This window comes from Xenopus laevis, chromosome 7L (genome assembly GCF_017654675.1).
Source record: "Xenopus laevis strain J_2021 chromosome 7L, Xenopus_laevis_v10.1, whole genome shotgun sequence".
NCBI classification, from domain to species: domain Eukaryota; kingdom Metazoa; phylum Chordata; class Amphibia; order Anura; family Pipidae; genus Xenopus; species Xenopus laevis.
In genome coordinates this window covers 33,818,629-33,824,628 of record NC_054383.1, presented here as the reverse complement: position 1 = coordinate 33,824,628, position 6,000 = coordinate 33,818,629, and positions in this window count along the sequence as shown.

Sequence of the window (6,000 nt, the reverse complement as noted above, 5' to 3'; positions counted from 1 at the left end):
TGCACATGGATAGGAAACTGGTTATAGGATCGGGTACAGAGAGTGGTACATTCTCTGCTTGGAGTAAGGTTCTTAGTGGGGTCCCTCAGGGCTCGGTATTGGGTCCACTTTTATTTACATTGTTCATTAATGACTTAGGGGAGGGTATTGTCAGTAATATATACAGATGATATGAAACTATCCAGCCCAATTAATTTCATCCAGGATGTGACATCCTTGCAACAGGATTTTGAGAAACTGGCAATCTAAGTGGTAAATGATAAATGTAAAGTCCTGCACCTGGGATGTAAAAATATCCAAGCCACTTATACCCTTAATGGGACTGCACTAGGCAAATCCATTATGGAAAATTACCTTGGAGTCCTTGTAGATGATAAACTTGGCTGTAGCAAGCAATGCCAGTCCACAGCATCAAGGGCAAATAAGGTCTTGAGCTGTATTAAAAGGGGCATAGAGTCAAGGGAGGAGGGGGTCATTCTTCCACTTTATAGAGCACTGGTAAGGCTCCATCTAGAATATGCCGTACAGTTTTGGTCTCCATCACTCAAACAGGACATTATTGTATTAGAGAGGGTACAGAGAAGGGCAACTAAGCTGGTAAAAGGTATGGAAAATCTGGTCAAATTGGGGATGTTCACACTGGAGAAGAGGCGCTTAAGGGGTGATATGATAACTATGTATAAATATATAAGGGGATCATATAATAATCTCCTAACCAGTAGGTCTGTTCAGCTGACACAAGGTCACCCATTCCGATTAGAAGAAAAGAGGTTCCGCCTAAATATTCTGAAGGGTTTTTTTTACAGAGAGCTGTGAAGATGTGGAATTCTCTCCTTGAATCAGTCATACAGGCTGATGTTAGATAGCTTTAAAAAGGGAATACAGGGTTATGGAAGATAGCTCATAGTACAAGTTGATCCAGAGACTAGTCAGATTGCCATTTTAGAGTCAGGAAGGAATTTTTTCCCCATCTGAGGCAAATTGGAGAGGCTTCAGATGGGTTTTTTTGCCTTCCTCTGGATCAACTAGCAGTTAGCAGGTTAAAATAGAGTTCAAAGGTTGAACTGATGTCACCAGAGGGGGGGGGGAAGGGGTGGGTATAGCTAGTGGCTTGTGACTGGCTAAATTCTAATCTATGGCCACTCACAGATCACCAGTGTTACTCCTCTAATGACATCACAAATGGCATGCTGAAATACCATTGCCATTTCTATTCCTTGCTAAGCACAGCCTATTGCCCCCAGGCCTTCCAAAGTACAGCCTGTTCCCCCCAGGCCTTTTAAAGCACATCAAATTTCCCTCCAGGCCTTATAAAGCACAGCCTGCAACCCTGGGCTTCATAAAGCACAACCTGTGACCCCAGACTTTATTATAATTTGTGATGTCACTAGAGGGGGGGTAGGGGTGGGTAAAGCTAGTGGCCTGTGGCTGGCTAATTTTTAATCTATGGCCAGTCACAAGCCACCAGTGGTACCCCTCTGATGACATCACAAACTACATCTAACAGCATCTCTAGATGATCAAATAGGATTTAGAATTTACAAAAGATTTTGGCATTAGTAAGTATATCAATTTACTTATATATCCAGGCCAATACGTAATCCCATTTAAATATTGAGGTCACACCATATGGGTTATTTACAATGCAGGAAGAAGTGCCTTGTTTGTCATTTATTGTTTAAGTAGCTCCTTTTAGAAGCACAGAGAGTGCCAGTATGCCCTTTAAATCGAATTCAGCTTGTGTTTAGCATTGGGGCACTGTACTTAACACTTGCCCCTGCCTTACGATCAATATACTCTCCGTAACCACTAGTGAAAGTGAAATCTTTCCATTGTTTTGGTGCAAAATAGACAGAGGTATCCACCTGCCCTGGTCCATTTACTGGAGATCCTAAATGATCCAGTACAGGGAGTTCTTGGAATGATATGTAAAATATATGCATAAATAATATCATGGGAGTGGTGGAATTTGCCCTGCCTCAACCCTTCTGACCTTACCCAAATCTTAGGTAAGGTAAGGTAAGTAGAGCAGGTTTTTTGCTCCCTCTAGGTCTAGGCAGAGTTGTTTTGCAGCTAAATATGAATAGGAAAGGAGTAGGATGCCCAAAAAGATTCCAGAAGACCCCAAGCAACATGGAGCACCTGGCAGTACGAGCTGAAGATGTTACACTAATGGAGAAGGTAATGTATTAATAATCTATAAATAACTGCACTGTGAATTATTGGGTAACATAAGAGAACTGTAATTCTATTGTTTTTAAAATCCCCTTTAACCACTCCCAGACAGAACATCCTAAAAAATCCTAAAACCTTTACATCCAGTATGGGCCCTTTCTTATTTGTTATATAATGTATGAAATGCAACCCTGTAAAAAATTGTCTCATGAAGCCTTTGAATATTCCTTCCGTAGATAGCAATTTGTTTGGATGAAACAGGTTCCTGGAAAAGACCTTCTGTATATTGACAGGAATGACCAAACTATTGGAAGCACTTGAAATTCTCCCTTATGAAGAGGTGCAAGATGAAGTATGATAGTCAATAAGGCCCCCCTTACAAGTTAAAAAAAAAATTGTGGCCCCAAAGAATATTTTTTTAAAAAAACATTGACACCAGGGCCCCCCTTACAAGTTAAAAAAACATTGGGGGCCCAACCATTGTTGGCAGAGGCCTTTGATTTCCGAAGTCGCCCGAAGTTGCCTCACGAGGAAACTTTGGATGACTTCGGAAATCGAAGCGCCGTGAGTGCATTGGCGTTGGTGTTTTGTCATTAAAGCAGGCAGCAGGCAGGGAGAAGGCAGTTCGGGGAGATTGTCGCCCCGCAAATTAGGCGATTAGTCGCTAGGCGACTAAATCTCCCCGAATATGCCCGTGTGCTTGAACCCTTACAGTGAGAAATGTAGTTGTTTAGATTATCTGGACTCAAACCTTGCTATATTTCCAGATAACATTATCTTAATCTTAATAAACTATACAAAACATGTCTATAGACTGGTCCGGTTTAAATCTGATTGCCTCGTATAAATGGAGAATTAAAATCGCATTAACTCCAGTAGGTGCTGTTGGTCAATAGCTCCACTTTCTTTTATTTTTACAGAGCACCTTTATTTTGTTCACCTAAAACACCTATGTCAAGCCTATGACTAAGTGTCCCTAGTGACACGAAATACGTTAGGCATGAGTTGTTTATACAAATAAAATTTCTCATTTTTACCTACTATTAGTCTGATTTATGCATGACCCATTTGAGTGCCTTGCTTCAACATTTTGTTTTTCTACATTGTCTGCTCCCCTGAGCTGAGGGCCTGGGGCAGGAGCACCTGGGCCACCCATTCTATTTGGTGAGTTATTCTACTGGCAAAGTTTTTTTGTTTATATAGCCCTCTTCTGCTACTGCATGAGATCAAGCACGCATTTAGTTGCATGTGGCGCTACAGGAGTCCTGTGCCTCCGCTATATGGGTGAGCAGGTTCACTTTATTATGACGTGCCTCCACCCAAGGTCAGGCTGAACTGTAATACCCCTCCCTGGGAACTTCTCTGATGCGCAATACACATACACAGTGGAAAGGTTGATGGATTTATTTGGCAGGACACTATAGCTTTAAATTACAGTGATACAGGTAACCTGCCAGCCAGGAGCAACTTCACAATGCAGCTGATGATCTCTGAACTGCTGAAGGGAATCCCCACTTGTAGCAGTTGCTTCAAAGTCCTGAGAAGGACTCCCTTTGGCTTTCCATTCCCTGAGAAGAGTAGCTTTGTTCTTCAGAGCCCTGACAAGGATCCCCTATCCTTCCGATCTAAAGAGATCGCTCTTTTCTGCCACTGGGGTTCCCTACTAAGTTTCCCACACACAAACTCTGGGAGTATGTACACTTTACTTGTACTCTCTGATTCTATCTCCCAGCAGCACTTTCTCTCTCCCTCTATTATGTGTTTGGTTTGCAGTATCACCTAAACACCTACCCTGAATTGGTATAAGGGGTCTGTTTGTTTCTTAAGTTCAATAGACGTCAAGTTTCTGTTTAGCCAATTTGGCATCTTTTATAACCAGAAGGGGTCAACACTGACAAAGCACAAGGTTGTCTCTATAAAAGATCTGTGGACAGATGTGGTGATACAGCTCCCTGATGCAATGTACAACATGTCACTGAAATCATTTGTATTTCTTGGTGGTACCAAAATGAAAAGACAGGAGCAGATCAATTGCAATCTTACTCTCTCCCTGCTGTGCCAGGATTACAATAGTGTTGTCTCTGAAAACAGGATAGGAAAGCTCCCCGCCCCTTGGCTCTCATACAGTTGTTTCAGTAAAGTCACTTCTTCTAAGGGATCAATGTCAATTTCACTTGCTATAGCTAAAATTTATTTTTGCCTGAAAAACTCAGATAAATACTCTGAAAATGCACCACAATGAGATACGCAAACATTTATAAGCTAAACTATTATATAAATCATGAATACATAATGGAAAAATATACCACAATGATAAAAGAAAGCAAAATAGGTGCAGGCCAACGTGGAAATATCTCTGTCTTACCAGCTGTATATCAATCCCTCCAGCAGTTTGTCCTATACAAACTGTCCCTTGGCAGTTTGTATAGCATCTGGTACAATCTTTTGCACCTTATTGCAGTTTTTTTTCTTTTTGACCAACTGAGCCCTAATGTTTCTGGGCTAGCACATGTAGCTATTGATGCTGTACATTAACAACCCTTAAAGCAGTCCATGTGATCCCATGATTGTGGTGCCAGAAGCTGAGATTCTGACTATGTAACAAGATCTAATAATATATGAGTAGGTTTTTCAAAGCTGCACAGAGAGGGAGTAGAAATAATAGGAAAGACAGCAGGGGCCCCGCCCTATAATGGAACATCCCAGGAAAGAGATCATTAAACAGAAAATAAGGTTTATTTTGCATGACTACTAGTTACTTTACATAGTTTGTCCCTTCCTCTCCCCTGTAAAAACAAGCTGATAATTTGGAAAAGGCCATCAAGGCCCAGGCATAGGGCAGCAGAATTTTAGGGTGTGGCATGCTGCCCAACCACACCCACACTGGTTCAGAAACACTGGAGATACAAATAAGATACAATCGTTTTTAAAATTTCAGTGGACCAATCCCCATTGCTCTGGTCCCGATGATGAAAAATTAATAAAGGGGAGGGGGCAGCAGGCCTAGGGGCGCCCGCTATGTAAATCCGGCCCTGCATAAAGGGACTCTTGTAATATTCTATGGCAACTTGTTATATATGGTGCCAGCAGACTTGTATCCAATAAGCTGTATTACTTTTTGCATTAGATGTCTATTGCCTCTCAATGTCTAATTTCTTGTATAGTAGTGGACATAACATGATGATGTGTAAACCTTCCCCAAAGCTTTCCTATTTGTTTTGTTGTAATTAAATATAAGAAGGGCAGATACAGTTATGATTAGATTTTGAAAGAACCAAAATGCATCCACAGACTTTTGTATATCAACAATAGGAGCTGGGTTTTTCAAATGTAACAGGATTCTGAGTTTTCATAGTAAGTTCCTCTTGCATTAAATGGCCACTGATCTAGGGAATATTTTCGCTTTTATAGGTATAAATATATATAGGTATAAATAGACAGGGTCTTCCCTAGGTCTCACACTTTCTTCTACATAGGCTAAATGTCTCAAACTAAATTATAGATGCAAAGTGCCTTTTTTTTTTGCCAGAATGCACTTTACTCTTAATGCTATGTTTGTATCTGTAATAAAGTTTGAGCAGCCAACTCGCAGAGGTAGGGGGTGCAACGGCAGAGTTTAATAAGATTTGGCATGATCTGCATGAAGTTATTATGCTACGGTTATGGTTTAACACAATCTATTAGCTAATCCCAAAATGATATAGCAAAGTGTAGTGCATACTGTATCTGTGTGGCTCATGTGCAGCCATGTTATTCTTTTAAAGAGCATTTGTGAAAGATCTGTGGCTTTGTACAGATGGTTGAAGTGACTTGTGTTTGACCTCT